Consider the following 14,649-nt stretch of genomic DNA (forward strand, 5'->3'; position numbering starts at 1 on the left):
AACTAGGTGAAGAAAGCAAACTGAAAAGTGTTATCAGCATTTATTTGTATTTTTGTGTGTAGATCTAAAGACACAAAAAATGGACTAGAAAGATAAGCACTAAACACTAAACAATGATTATATGGTGGGTAGGAGGGTGGCTTATAGATGGTTTTAATTTTCTTTTTTTAATTCATCTATATTTCCTAAATGTTCTGTAATGAACCTATATTACTGTTATAAAATTTTTCTTTTAACTCTTCTATTGTATCAACAATCATTCTAGGAATCTTTCCTAAGAAAATACCCAGAGATAGGCTCAAAGAGTGCTGAGGATGGTCACTGTAGCATTAATTATAATAGTCGGAAAACTGTAAATAATCCAATTACCCCACAGGGCTTCCCTGATAGCTCAGTTGATAAAGAATCCACCTGCAATGGAGGATTTGGTTTGATTCCTGGGTGGGGAAGATCTGCTGGTGGTGAAGGGACAGGCTACCCACTCCAGTATTCTTAGGCTTCCCTGTGGCTTAGCTGGTAAAGAAACCACATGCAGTGAGGGAGACCTGGGTTCAATCCCTGGGTTGGGAAGAGCCCCTGGAAAAGGGAAAGGCTACTTACTCCAGTATTCTGGCCTGGAGAATTCCATGGACTGTACAGTCCATGGGGTCACAGAGTCGGACATGACTGAGCAACCTTAACTTCCACTTTAGAGAATGAGTAAATAAATTATGGTAAATTGAAAAAAAATTTTCATAGTCTTAGGAAACTACAGATTGCTCTGTAACCCTAGTAACAAGTACCACCACAACTGGGATTTAGACCTTTTCTATCCACTAGCTTGCTTCGGTGAACATGCATTGGCAAACCAACCAATAAGAGACAGTCTCTTACATTCCAAAAGTCAGCCAATCAAGAATGAAGTTGGTCCAATATGCTTTTCAATGCCAGCCAATCAACAGAAGTCTCACTAGACTAACCACATTTCTTGAGCAGAGGTCGATCCAGTTTTATCCTTGAAAAACTGCAAATCAGTTGAACTCCATACTCCCCTAAACCCTGTGTGTGATGATCAGTGTTCTGCTTGGTGAGACTGGTTGACCAGCATATTGCTCCCTTACCACAGTCAGCAATACATTCGGCTTTTGGGGTAAACAATAGTGTGTGTGTGTGTGTGTGTGTACCTATCGAACATACATAAATACAAATCTATTTTGAGATATCATGCATTTATTAAAATGTTTATTTTCAAATACTATAAAAAAGCCTTCCTCAGCTATCAGTGCAAAGAAATAGAGGAAAACAACAGAATGGGAAAGACTAGAGATCTCTTCAAGAAAATAAGAGATACCTAGGGAACATTTCATGCAAAGATGGGCTCGATAAAGGACAGAAATGGTATGGAACTAACAGAAACAGAAGGTATTAAGAAGAGGTGGCAAGAATACACAGAACTGTACAAAAAAGAGCTTCACGACCAAGTTAATCACGATGGTGTGATCACTCACCTAGAGCCAGACATCCTGGAATGTGAAGTCAAAGTGGGCTTTAGAAAGAATCGCTACGAACAAAGCTGGTGGAGGTGATGGAATTCCAGTTGAGCTATTTCAAATCCTGAAGGATGATGCTGTGAAAGTGCTGCACTCAATATGCCAGCACATTTGGAAAACTCAGCAGTGGCCACAGGGCTGGAAATGGTCAGTTTTCATCCCAATCCCAAAGAAAGGCAATGCCAAAGGATGCTCGAACAACTGCACAATTGCACTCATCTCACATGCTAGTAAAGTAATGCTCAAAATTCTCCAAGCCAGGCTTAAGCAATACATGAACCGTGAACTTCCAGATGTTCAAGCTGGTTTTAGAAAAGGCAGAGGAACCAGAGATCAAATTGCCAACATCCGCTGGATCATGGAAAAAGCAAGAGAGTTCCAGAAAAACATCTACTTCTGCTTTATTGACTATGTCAAAGCCTTTGACTGTGTGGATCACAATAAGCTGTGGAAAATTCTGAAAGAGATGGGAATACCAGACCACCTGACCTGCCTCTTGAGAAATCTGTATGCAGGTCAGGAAGCAACAGTTAGAACTGGACATGGAACAACAGACTGGTTCCAAATAGGAAAAGGAGTATGTCAAGGCTGTATATTGTCACCCTGCTTATTTAACTTCTATGCAGAGTACATCATGAGAAACGCTGGGCTGGAAGAAGTACAAGCTGAAATCAAGATTGCTGGGAGAAATATCAATAACCTCAGATATGCAGATGACACCACCCTTATGGCAGAAAGTGAAGAGGAACTAAAAAGCCTCTTGAGGAAAGTGAAAGAGGAGAGTGAAAAAGTTGGCTTAAAGCTCAACATTCAGAAAACGAAGATCATGGCATCTGGTCCCATCACTTCCTGGGAAATAGATGGGGAAACAGTGGAAACAGTGTCAGACTTTATTTTTGGGGGCTCCGAAATCACTGTAGATGGTGATTTCAGCCATGAAATTAAAAGATGCTTACTCCTTGGAAGGAAAGTTATGACCAACCTAGATAGCATTTTTAAAAGCAGAGACATTACTTTGCCAACAAAGGTCCATCCAGTCCCAGCTATGGTTTTACCAGTGGTCATGTATGGATGTGAGAGTTGGATGGTGAAGAAAGCTGAGTGCCCCAGAATTGATGCTTTTGAACTGTAGTGTTAGAGAAGACTCTTGAGAGTCCCTTGGACTGCAAGGAGATCCAACCAGTCCATTCTGAAGGAGATCAGTCCTGGGTGTTCTTTCGAAGGACTGATGTTGAAGCTGAAACTCCAATACTTTGGCCACCTCATGCGAAGAGTTGACTCATTGGAAAAGACCCTAATGCTGGGAAGGATTGGCGGCAGGAGGAGAAGGGGACGACAGAGGATGAGATGGCTGGATGGCATCACTGACTTGATGGATATGGGTTTGGGTAGACTCTGAGAGTTGGTGATGGGCAGGGAGGCCTGGAGTGCTGGGGTTCATGGGGTTGCAAAGAGTCGGACATGACTGAGCAACTGAACTGAACTGATAAAGCAAGATGTTTAAAATACGTAATATGAGACGACTGAATACTGAGCTATTCAGTATTGTATGATCCTAATCAGAGATACCTGAAACGTTCATTGCAAGGACTGAAGCTGAAGCTCCAATACTTTGACCATGTGATGTGAAGAGTGGACTTGTTGGAAAAGACCTTGGTGCTGGGAAAGAATGAAGGCAGGGGGAGAAGGGGATGACAGAGGATGAGATGGTTGGATGGCATCACCGACTCAATGGACATGAGTTTGAGCAAGCTCTGCATGTTAGTGACAGACAGAGAAACCTGGTACGCTGCAATCCGTGGGGTCACAAAGAGTCAGAGGCAACTGAGTAACTGAACGAGAACAAATCAGAGAGACAGAGAGATGAGGGGTTGGGGGGTGGGCAAGAGAGAGAGAAACTAGGAAGAAAATGCACAAAAATGTTAAAAATAGTTCCATCTGGATTTTGAGACTATGGATGATTTTTATCTTTTAATTAATTAATTAATTTATTTTCAAAAGAAAAATCCTGTAATAACCATTTATCACTTTGATAATGAGGGGAGAAGATGGTTTCTAAAAAAAATCATGCTTCAGCATTAACCAGTTATTTTAAGTGACATCTGAGATCCCCTGTGAGTCTTATAATAGTCTTTCATTGATGAAGTAAGCCATGATATGACTCCAAAGACTGACATTCAATACATGTTTATTGTGAACTGGACACCAGGTTAGGCTCTCAGATGGTATAAGAGAGTGGTCCCACTTTAGTGATGTAACAATTCCCTGAAAAACAGGTGGAAAGGACACTTTCATCAGTTGCACTGAGCTTCTGAGATTATGCTTTTCCCTTCAGACATGTTCAAGTGCTTATTATCAGTGAGCACCATCAGTGTAAGAGGTAAAGGCAAGTAGCAAATTATAGGGAATTCCTTGTGGTCCAGTGGCTAAGACTTCATGCTCCCAAAGCAGGGGGCCCAGGTTCAATCCCTGGTCAGGAAACTAGATTCCTCAGGCCGAAACTAAGAGTTCATATGCGGCAACTAAAGATTCTGCATGCCACAGTTAAGACCTGGAACAGCCAAATAAATAAGTAAAAGTAAATATAAATAAATAATTTTTTTAAAGAAATCACTCCTTGGTATCTAAAAATATGCAGGAGTGCCGAGAACATGCAAGAGAAAGAAGCTGGGGTAACACATGCAGCAACTAAGACCCAGCACAGCCAAATAAATAAATTTTTTTTTAAAGCAAAGTACAGGTGTTTGTGGCAGGACTATAAATAATGATCTATGAAATGTGGGACAACTGAAAAATAGGAGCAGCCAGGACTGGATGTTAGAGAGCAGAAAATAAATTTTAAATCTCCTACTATCTTTTCCCTTATTGGGGGGAGAGAGAAGCTTTAAGTTGTGTCACTGTTTTAATTGCATTTAATTAAGCCATATTTCTAGTGCTGAGGATGTGGAAAGATGCCCTGGAGCCTGCTGGGTCTCCACTTCCTAATTCTGTGCAGCAGCTCTTAAATGGATAAGAAATGATGATTGAATATTGTGAGCCAACACAATAGTTAATCTCGTATGAATAGGCAGTGGGAGGGGAATGTGTTTGTCTTGGGTTCCTTAGAAAGGTTTCATGATCAAACACTGACTGAGGATTTTCCCCATTTTCTGCCTGCTGACAATGCATCACTGATAGTTTGACTTAATGAGGTTCTTAGATTTAATAAAACAGAAAAAGGCAGTGAGCCATTTCCCAAAATGACTTGAAAGAAATATTTGACAAAAATAATTGAGATTCAGAGATTACTGGTACAAAGAACTCTGTCAGTTTCTTCCGCCAGACTCTGCTCACTTGCTCTGTGTTCTCTGCTGGTTTTAGAATTTACCCCATTTGCTGCCCAAGGTAGCAGCAACTCCCCTTAACAGAGACCATTATTCATAAACTATGAGGTGCTAAGGAATTAATCAAAATTTTCAGTGGGTAAGCAGTAAATGGAGAGTTGTACGATCCTTAATAATGGTACCTTTATGAAGTCTGCCGAGTTTACACAGTGCTTTCATAGGCTGTTAGCTGACACATTCAATTCTCATTCTAATCCTCTGAGTTGGGAACTATCACCCCAGCTTTACAGCTGAGGAAACTGAGGCTTAGACAAGTTAAGTGAGTTGCCCCAGGTCTCACAGTGAGTAAATGCTAGAGTTCAGACCCAGGTCTGGGGGTTGATCCAGTCTACTGAACCACCACATTTAAAAGAGCAGAAAAGAATATTCGAATCTGAAGTTTGAGGATCAAGAACATTGCTTCTTGTTAATAGGTGCCATGAGACACACCAATCAACCTCCCTGAACCATAGTTTTCTCACTGGAAAAACAGATAATCATGCCAGTGATCAATTTATTATTATCTCTCAGCTTCAAATCCACCCTTCTCTGCCATGCATTGTGATACTGCAGTGTACTGGAAGATGAGACTGCCATCTGGCCATTTTGGGATTCTTATGCCACTGAGTCAATAGGCAGATAATGATGTGACTCTAATGACTAGAATAACTGATCCCAATCACCCAGGGGAAATTAAGTTGCTGCTACACAATAGAAGCAAAAAAGACTATGTCTGGAACACAGAGGCCTCTCTAGAGCTCCTCTTAGTACTTTCATGCCAATAGTAAAGGCTAATAAGAAAATTAGAGAAGCAAAAAAATAAAGCAGGATGTTGGAGGACTCAGACTCTTGGGGAATGAAAATTTAGGTCATTTCACCAGTGGTCAGCAGGGTGGCATGCCTTCTGGAAGCTCTAGGGGAGAATCTGCTTCCTGGCCTTTTCCAATTACTAAAAACTGAGTATTTGTTGACTCAGGAGTCCCAGGTGGTACTAGTGGTAAAGAACCCACTTGCCAGTGCAGGAGAAATGAGATGTGGGTTTGATCCCTGGGTTGGACAGATCCCCTGGACAAGGGCCTGGCAACCCACTCCAGTATTCTTTCCTGGAAATCCCATGGACAGAGGAGCCTGGTGAGCTACAGTCCATAGTGTCTCAAAGAATCGGGCTAAAACAACTTACACACACACACACACACACTCATTGACTCATGGCCCTCTTCTAGAAATGTCATCACTCTAACCTCTGTTTTTACCATCTATTATCTTTTTAGACTCTGGCTTTCCTTTTACAGGCTTCCTTGTTGGCTCAGACGGTAAAGCGTCTGTCTGCAATGTGGGAGACCCGGGTTCGATTCCTGGGTCAGGAAGATCCCCTGGAGAAGGAAATGGCAATCCACTCCAGCACTCTTGCCTGGAAAATCCCATGGACGGAGGAGCCTGATAGGCTACAGTCCATGGGGTCGCAAAGAGTTGGACAAGACTGAGCAACTTCACTTTTCCTTATACAAGGACTTTTGTAATTACATTGGTCTCACCCAGATTATCCAAGATAATCTCCTCATCTCAAACTCCTTAGCTTAATCACATCTATAAAATCCCTTGGCCATGTAAGGTAGCAAATTCAGATTCCAAGGTTTAGGACATGGACAGCTTTAGGGAAGCCATTACTTAGCATACTGTTGAACGAATGTATACATTCATCAAAACAAACAAACCTGTGGTGCCTGCCCAAATAATGTTGTAATAATAATGGGAATTTTGAAGTCACCCATTTAAAGGAAATGATCGTCTTCTGACCAAAAGTATCTCGAATTCAGGTGTTTCTCATTCTTTATCTTGGGTGAAGAACACTGGGATTTCAAGAACACTTGCTTCCTCTGCAGAAATGAAATTGTTCATCTTTTTCTTAAAACATACTCATTTTAATTTTTACACTGCCCACATGCGGAAAAGTAAAAGATAAGAAAAAGAAAAGATAGAAAAGTTTAAGCAAGATGCAGAGTAGAAAGTAGGCAAAAATTCAGAAGCAGCTTCTTAACATAACTTCAGACAGGGAGAAAAACAAAAGAAAGAAAAAGGCCAAGCATAGAAAAAATATTTGCCATTCTCATAAAATGGAACTCAACTGAGAGGAAGGTAAAAACTCTGACTCAGAGGACACTGAAGGCCAGGGAAGGCGTCTTTCATTTGACCATATTTCAAAACAATGCAAACCAAAGCAAAGGACTGTCTCTTGGAGTAAATGGCGGAGGGATTGATTTTAACATTATTTTTAAATCATAACATCCCACAATTGTAAAGCATTTTGGGTAGTCATCCGGCAGTATACCAGGAACTTTGTTGGAGAAAAAAATCCAGGAAAACACTTAATGAGAAGCACTAACAAATATATGTCTCTGTTGTATTGAAGCTGTCTATTCTCCTTACTAATTGAGTTTTCATCCTAGGAAAGAATTATTTATGAAAGGTGAGCCTTTGAACAGTCTATCCTGAAAGTCTAGCAAAAAATATGACATTTCATGTTTCATAAAAGTCAGATATAAAGAGATGCCTGCCTAGGAGTGGGCTAAAAGGTTTTTTGCAACTTTGATGATTATGATCTTTAAAAAGTACCCATTTATTTCTCTAGGCAGGCTGTGTTTCTCTCAAAAGGTAAAGGCTTGGGTTCAATATACATTTTCCACATTATGTCGGTGTTCTTTATACTCTAATGGAAATTGAATCACTTCTGAGTGAATTATCTGAAAATCAATTTGCCTAATGTCAGTTTACAGAAATTCAATTCATCCAATGACAATTTACCAAATGAACAAATCTCCAAATTTATTGAATTTATTGATTTATTTAAAAACAGTTTCTAAAAATTATTACAATATTATTTTTGACTTTTCAAACATTAAGGAGTCTCCCAAACAGAAGAAAAGTAGATTACACAAACCTGCCATGTATTAAATGCTAAAAATTTTATTTCTCACCAAGAGATTTTTCCAGTAGTTATGTATGGATGTGAGAGTTGGACCATAAAGAAGGCTGAGTGCTGAAGAATTGATGCTTTTGAACTGTGCTGTTGGAGAAGACTCTTGAGAGTCCCTTGGACTGCAAGGAGACCAAACCAGTCAATCAGAAAGAAAATCAGTCCTAAGCATTCATTAGAAGGACTGATGATGAAGCTGAAGCTCTAATACTTTGGCCACCTAATGTGAAGAGCCAAATCATTGGAAAAGACTCTGACTCTGGGAAAGATAGAAGGTGAGAAGGGGACAACAGAGGATGGGATGGTTGGATGGCATCACTGATTCAATGGACGTGAGTCTGAGCAAACTCTGGGAGATGGTGAAGGACAGGGAAGACTGGCGTGCTGCAGTCCAGGGGTCACAAAGGGTCAGATACAACTGAGTGCCTGAACAATACCTACAACAAACCAGAAGATATACTATACACTGATTTTGTAGCAGTTTGCAGAAAGACTCAATGTAAAAAGAGGGAAATTATTTAGCTGAGTGGAAAGAATGTCTGGAAGGGGCTAGCAAAACATACTATAGGATTAGTACTTCAAACTTGGGTTACCTTAACCATAAACATGGAATTGTAAAGGGAGATTTTAAAAAAAAAAAAAAGGTTTAAAAATCCTTAAAAGTCTAAGTCAAGAGATGAATGAGAAAGTGACAAAGGCAATCACATCACATAAGAAATTCAAGCTACAAATAGCTGAAAATAACAAACATTGATTTGTTACTTGGAAAGATAAAGTGTCTTAAAAGTGCTAAAACATTAGAAAAGCACAGGTAATTCCCTGGTGATCCGGTGGTTAGGACTCTGTCCTTTCACTGTTGAGGTCTGAGGTCAGGGAACTAAGGCAAAAAAAATAAAGGCATGGCCAAAAAATAAAAATAAAATATTAAGAAAACAGAAAAGTCTACTCTTAAAATGACATTTGAAAGAGTTAGAAATCAGTGCAAACATAAAAATTCCTAAGTAAAATGTTAAGGTGTCAGTTACAGTTGATATTTGATATAAAATATATTCGTAGAAGACTAAACCACTCTATAATCCAGAGTGGTTGGCTATCTGATCGTTCCTAAATGTGCTGCTATGGAGACAAAACAGAAAACCAGGCACCTAAAACTTCACAGGAATCTTCAGATGCTGTTAAAACAGTTACATTCAGCTTGAGATGCTTCAAAACTGAGCTGGTAAAATCCACTATGCTCTAAATAATCATGATGATTATACATGACTATAAAAACAAGGTTTCTGTCAATGGATAAATTTATTGAACGGGTCATCTTTCAGCTGGACTGTGTGACTCACATGATTGAAATCCCAGTGGCTCCTCATTGCCTTAGAAAACTCCAGACTCTTGACTTTAATGTAACAGGTCTCTCTCAGCAAAGCTCCTGCTTACTTCTTGGTTCTCACCTAACTTCCATCAGGCATGCTGACTGCTTCTGTTCTAAAATTCTGCTTCTCTTATTTCTGACTTCATGATCTTTGCTCTCCATAGTCCTTCTGCCTGAAAAACTCTTCTTTCACTTCTCACGTCTCTCCTTCTCTTGTCTTTGCTTGCTCCTTCCTCTGTCTTCCTCTCCAGAATGTAAACTCTATGAAAACTGAAATTCTACTTTAAACCAAGCATAATTTCCTGACACACAGTAGGTGCAAAGTAAATATTTTTTGAATAAAACAGAGGATTTATCAAATTAAATAAAATAAATAAATTTATCTTTTAAGACAGACCTTTTAAAAAAGAGATTTACAAGAAGGAAATCGTGTCCCCAAAACCTTTCCTGATCTTTGAATTCCGGAGGTATGCTGGTTTGCAGCAACGGAAGAGCAAATTTGTTGCATTAAGAAATAATTTTGTAATCTACCTAGGTTGCTCAGTCAGAATAGTTCCTGAAACTAGAATGTAAATTACTAAAGCCCAGAAAAATACAAAGAAGTGATGAGCATTTCACGTGTATTTGGGTCACACATGGCTGGGACTACATTATTGGAAACTTCCTCTCTTACACCATCTGCAATATGATATCTGATTCTGGCTCTCTTGTGTCTCAGGAAGAAAGGGATATAGAGGTAATTTTTAAATTTATGGTTAGGTAGACTAATGGAAGGAGAAGGCAACGGCAACCCACTCCAATACTCTTGCCTGGAAAATCCCATGGATGGAGGAGCCTGGTGGGCTGCAGTCCATGGGGTTGCTAGGAGTCGGACATGACTGAGCGACTTCACTTTCACTTTTCACTTTCATGCATTGGAGAAGGAAATGGGAACCCACTCCAGTGTTCTTGCCTGGAGAATCCCAGGGACGGGGGAGCCTGGTGGGCTGCCATCTATGGGGTCGCCCAGAGTCGGACACAACTGAAGCGACTTAGCAGCTTTTTAATTAAAAAAAAAAAAATCACCTGACTGGGTCTTTTAGCAATGTGAAAATAGAGCAAAGAACTTCTTTTGGAAAGAAGATATTTGAGACAATGACTCTTCTGCCAGTTAGCCTTACCCCACATCCAGATGAATGGAAGGCTCCCTTTCCACTTGAGGAAGAGTTCTCCACTAGTAGGAAAGTGCTTGACTCCAGAATGTATTGACTACAAGGAATGAAGGATCTGAAATGTTGTCTATGAAGAGTCCATGTAAGAATGACTCATCTTGTAAGAGCTGTCATTGAAGACAAACTCTTGAAAGTGTAGATGCATGGATCAGCATAAATCAACCAATGGCCGATATGGGAATTTGTATCTGCTTGTATATTTCATTACCTTCTTTGGGAAGTTTAGCTCCAAAGCAAGCTTTAAAGACAACAATATTAATTCCTGAAACTGCTTCAGAGGAAGAGACGAAAGAGTTCCATTACTTCTGCAACCTGTGTGCCCAGGGCCACCTCTGTGACTTTTCACTTCATACTGAACTCTTGTTATTGGAAAAAAAGCTGATTAGAAGTCACAGGAGGTTAAAGTTGCCCCAAAGACAGACTTTCAAACAGAAAATTGGGGAAAGTTTTCCAAGCTTGACAATAAGAAGAGTTTTGATAGCTGTTAAGGTGACCTCAAGTTCCCCTTCAAGCAAAATTTTGAGGAAACTGGTATAAGCCTCAATCTATTTTTACTCAATGAGGTGAAGGAATAAAGGAAAGACTCTAGACATTGTCTTGCCCATTCTGGGTAAATCAATAAGGAGGCTGCTCTATTTCAAAGGCTTGTGTGGACTTAATGATCCTCAAATCCTGAGTTCAAAATTCAAAATTTATATGTATGTAATTACTGCAAATCTCACTCTGAAGCATTAGTTCAAAATAAAAGAGTCGATGAAAATGCATGTGGAATGCTGACTACAAATTATCATACATATTATCATCATCTATTCAAATATTTATCTTTTCTGGGGACTCTATGCCTGTGGGGATTGGTAATGAGATACTGAGCCTTTTGCCGTTAATATTCTGTTTCAAATTGAGCCCAGCTTTACAAGGAAAAAAAAAAAACCAACAACATTGTTGTCATCTCAGTTTTCACTGGCTGCTCTCTGTGGAGAAGTAGGATACTGTCTGAACTGACTGAGGCAAAATTGCAAGTCAAGGTTAGGTTTCACTCTTGTTTCCTCAGGGTCTTCCTTTTATCACCAGCCCTCTCCCTGGTGCTGCCCAGCCCCACCATTCCTGAGAGTTAACAGTCCACTGTCCTAACAAGGGAGCCCTTACCTGGACCTCCATCTTCCTTGTCTCCCTCCTTCCATCAGAATATGCTCTCTCTGATATTTTTTATTTTGTTTTTTAAATAATGCTTAACAAAAGAAGGAGATAGACTTCCCTGGTGACTCAGATGGTAAAGCATCTGTCTACAATGCAGGAGACCTGGGTTCAATCCTTGGCTTGGGAAGATTCCCTGGAGAAGGAAATTGCAACCCACTCCAGTACTCTTGCCTAGAAAATCCCATGGATGGAGGAGCCTGGTGTCCATGGGGTCGCAAAGAGTCGGACACGACTGAGCAACTTCACTTTCACTTAACAAAAGAAATCAAGACCTAGCAATGAGTACCAGGCCACCTCTTAGCTCAAGGCCACTTGGATGTCAGGAGCTCCTAGCTAGCTAGCTATTATCTATAGCTATCATCTATTTATCTATAGTTCTATCTACATCTATATATGTATTATTATAATTTGTGAATATATAAAGTCTTAGAAGAAAGCTGAGTGCCGAAGAATTGATGCTTTTGAACTGTGGTGTTGGAGAAGACTCTTGAGAGTCCCTTGGACTGCAAGGAGATCCAGCCAGTCCATTCTAAAGGAGATCAGTCCTGGGTGTTCTTTGGAAGGAATGATGCTGAAGCTGAAACTCCAATACTCTGGCCACCTCATCCGAAGAGCTGACTCATTGGAAAAGACCGTGATGCTGGGAGGGATTGAGGGCAGGAGGAGAACGGGATGACAGAGGATGAGATGGCTGGATGGCATCACCGACTCGATGCACATGAGTTTGGGTGAACTCCGGGAGTTGGTGATGAACAGGGAGGCCTGGCATGCTGCAATTCATGGGGTCGCAAAGAGTCAGACATTACTGAGCGACTGAACTGAACTGAAAGTCTTAGATATATATGTATATATATATATATATAATCTTATACATGTATGTGTGTATGTGCATTTGTTGGTATCTACTTCTAATGATACATGATGTAAATGTGACATGGGTGTAAATATGGTATGGCTACATAATAGATAGATAGACAGACAGACACAAAGTACCAGTGATTCCTAACTGGGGGTGATTCTGCCCCCACTCTCCCCCTGGCCAGGGATACTGCTAAATATCCCATAAGGCATGTAATAAATTTACACAACAAAGAGTTAGCTGGTCCGAAAATGTCAATGTCTGTTCTTTTTGAAGCCAAGAAACTGAGGAAAAACAAAATCTTTTTAGTGTGGCAGTCACTGTGTCCCTCAAAACCTTAGAAATGAAGTTGCTTTCTCAAAGTTAAGCTATGCATGAATTCCTAATGGATCAGAGCAGAGATTACTAAGTACCTTAACAGGACTAAATGGTTCCCAAGACAGTAAGAATGGACATTAATCAGATGGAAACCAGGAAAATGTATCTAAGTGAGGACAAGGGAAGGTTTGGTCAGCCAAGGAGTTAGAAACCACTTGTCAGAGACAAGACTAACAGTGCCCATCTAAGTACTAGTCACGTACGGGGACCCTTCTTCTTACTGTGATCCTGCATGGATGCCACCAAATATCCAAATTGTAAAACTCCTGCCTCCCACATGTATGCATGCTAAGTCACTTCAGTCATGTCTATTTGTGACCCTATGAACTGTAGCCTGCCAGAGCCTCTGTCGATGCGATTCTCCAGTCAAGAATACTGGAATGGGTTGTCATGCCCTCCTCCAGGAGATCTTCCCAACTTAGGGATCAAAACTGTCTCTTACATCTCTTGCACTGACAGGCATGTTCCTCACTCATACACCTCCAGCTTATTCCATCCTTTGCAAACAAGTGTCTGATAACTGTTTACAGGGCTTGTCTACATGGAAAAAAATTTATTGATCAGTCAGACACAAACATTCAGGTTGAAAATGAAAGTGAGAGTCGCTCAGTCGTGTCCAACTCTTTGCGACCCCATGGATTACACACTCCATGGAATTCTCCAGGCCAGAATACTAAAGTGGGTTGCCTTTCCCTTCTCCAGGGGATCTTCCCAACCCAGGGATCAAACCCAGGTCTCCCACATTGCAGGCAGATTCTTTACCAGCTGAGCCACAAGGGAAGCCCAAGAATACTGGAGTGGGTAGCCTTTCCCTTCTCCAGCATATCTTCCCAACCCAGGAATCGAACTGGGGTCTCTTGAACTATAGGTGGATTCTTTACCAACTGAGCTATCAGGGAAGCCCTACATTCAGCCTGTCTCATGCTTGTATTTCACATTAAAAATTAAAAGCAGGTACCCTAATTATAGAGCTTCCCTGGTGGCTCAGTGGTAAAGAATCGGCCTCAAATGCAGAAGACTCAGGTTTGATCTCTGGGTCAGGAAGATCCCCTGGAGAAGGAAATGGCAACGCACTCCAGTATTCTTTCCTGGAGAATTCCATGGACAGAGGAGCCTGGTAGGCTACAGTCCTTAGGGTTGCAAAGAGCCGGACACGACCGAATGCCTGAGCATAGCACAGCACGCCCTTCTTATATGACAGTCCAGGGTAAGCTATAGAGGTGCATCACCTCTGGGGCCCCAGGAAGCTTCTGAGAGTACAGGCTGGTATGGAAGGGATACCCCAGGGGGACCAGTCCACAGGGGTCACATGGTCTGGAATTAAACGAAATTCAGATTGCATGCTGTTATGATTTGGACTGAGTTCCTGAGAGAGATATGTTGAAGCCCTAGTCCCCCCACCCCCTACTCCCCAGTACCTCAAAATGTGATCTTATTTGGAAAGAAGATCACTGTAGATGGAATTAGTTCAGTTAAAATGAGGACATAAAGAAATAGGGCTGGGCTTCAATTCAGCATGCCTGGAGGCAAGATTGGAGTGATGCTGTCACAAGCCATGGACCAGCTGGGGCTATCAGAAGCTGAAGCAGCGAGGAAGGATTCTCCGCCCTGGGAGGAACATGGCCCTTGATTTCAGATGTTCAGCCTTTAGAGCTGTGAGAGAATGAGATTGTGTGAAGCCCCTCCCCACCCCAGGTTGTGGTCACTTGTTAAGGAAGCCCTAAGAAAAGTACACCTATTTAAGGAGGGAGGGAACACGATGGCTTCACAAAC

The sequence above is a fragment of the Ovis canadensis genome, chromosome 22 (genome assembly GCF_042477335.2).
Source record: "Ovis canadensis isolate MfBH-ARS-UI-01 breed Bighorn chromosome 22, ARS-UI_OviCan_v2, whole genome shotgun sequence".
NCBI lineage: Eukaryota > Metazoa > Chordata > Mammalia > Artiodactyla > Bovidae > Ovis > Ovis canadensis.